The sequence below is a fragment of the Otolemur garnettii genome, unplaced genomic scaffold, assembly GCF_000181295.1.
Source record: "Otolemur garnettii isolate 467f Iridium unplaced genomic scaffold, OtoGar3 scaffold00208, whole genome shotgun sequence".
In the NCBI taxonomy this organism is placed as follows: domain Eukaryota; kingdom Metazoa; phylum Chordata; class Mammalia; order Primates; family Galagidae; genus Otolemur; species Otolemur garnettii.
In genome coordinates this window covers 1,813,637-1,815,098 of record NW_003852603.1, presented here as the reverse complement: position 1 = coordinate 1,815,098, position 1,462 = coordinate 1,813,637, and positions in this window count along the sequence as shown.

The following is a 1,462-nucleotide window of genomic DNA, read 5'->3' as shown; positions in this document are numbered from 1 at the left end:
CCACAGGCGCCGAGCCTCTCTCCAGAAATTTTAACCACCAGATAGATGGTATTGCTTTACAGGTAATGTGATGTTAGTAAATGTTTAACAACTGACTTCCCCAAAGGAAATGTCCTCACTTTAGGGTTTGTCAATTCCCCTGGTGTAGACACAATGGCTAATTGCCAGCCACCCAGGAGGTGTTAACCAGCTCAAAAAAGAATTCCTAAAAACTTAGCATTTGGCGCTGATGAGTTCCTAAAAGGCAGCTCCAGAACAACACTGCAGGCAATTCAGACAGGGTGCCCCAAGTGCAGGCTTGGGAACGTTATTTGTTGTTGCTGCGATGCCCTGCAATTGACCTTAGAGGTTACTAGAACGTTATGTTGTAGCAAATCCTTGCAGAGCATGGATGTTGCCCCAAAACCCAGGTTATCTTAAAAAAAATAATGTACCCTGGGAGAATTTGGTCCAAAACATACTGTTTAATTGTTGTTCTTGCCAAGTCGTACAATTAGGGTCATTGAGGACAGCCCAAGGGCATTTTAGAGACAAGGACTACTCGCAGCTCTGGGGCTGTGGTTGAGACTGCTGTGTTCAGCAAAGGCTGACCACAGAACCAAATAAGCAGCCGGAAGCCAATGTGGATGCCACCCTTTGTAACGGACGGGTTTAGATTTAGGTTTACATCTGAAAAGCCACAGTCTTTGAGAATGCCTGGGAAGTGTCTTCATTAGCTATCGCGGAAGGACATCTCTTATTTTTTTCTATCTTCTTAAAATAGAAAGCTCTTTTTGAAGGAATTATTTTTTTCCTTTTCATGTGTCTTGTAACAATAGTCATTCTGCTGAGTGGCACACTGTGTTCTTTCTTCAAGAATGTATTTTTGTTCTGTCCCTGTATATTTCCTCTAAGGATGAAAGACAGTGTAAACTGAGCCATCAAGTGGAGAGCAAAGTAACTTTCACTGTGCAGCTGCTGCCGCTAAATTGGACCATGCCCTTGGAAACAGCCCAGTCAGCAGAGAGGGCCCTGAGCTGCTCATAAGAACCCGTGGGGTGCTCCATCTTGGGCCAAGCAATAGCCATCTTCCCCATTTAAAAGTTTCAAGATGAACCTTCAAAAACTTGCATTTCAAGTTTCTATGTGTTATTCACTCTTTTTTTTTGTATTGTTGTTGTTGTTAAGACAGTCTCTCTCTATGGTCCAGGCTGGAGTGGAGTGGAGGCTCAGGTATGAACATAGCTCACTGCACCTTCGAACTCCTGGGCTTAAGTGATCCTCTTGCCTCAGCCTCCTGAGTAGCTGACACTGTAGGTGTGTGCCACCACATCTGGCTCTGATATTCATTCATTTTTTACTTTATTGTGGGTGGCGCTTATGGCTCAGTGAGTAGGGTGCCAGCCCCATATACCAAGGGTGGTGGGTTCAAACCCAGCCCTGGCCAAACTGCAACAAAAAAATAGCCAGGTGTTGTGGTGGG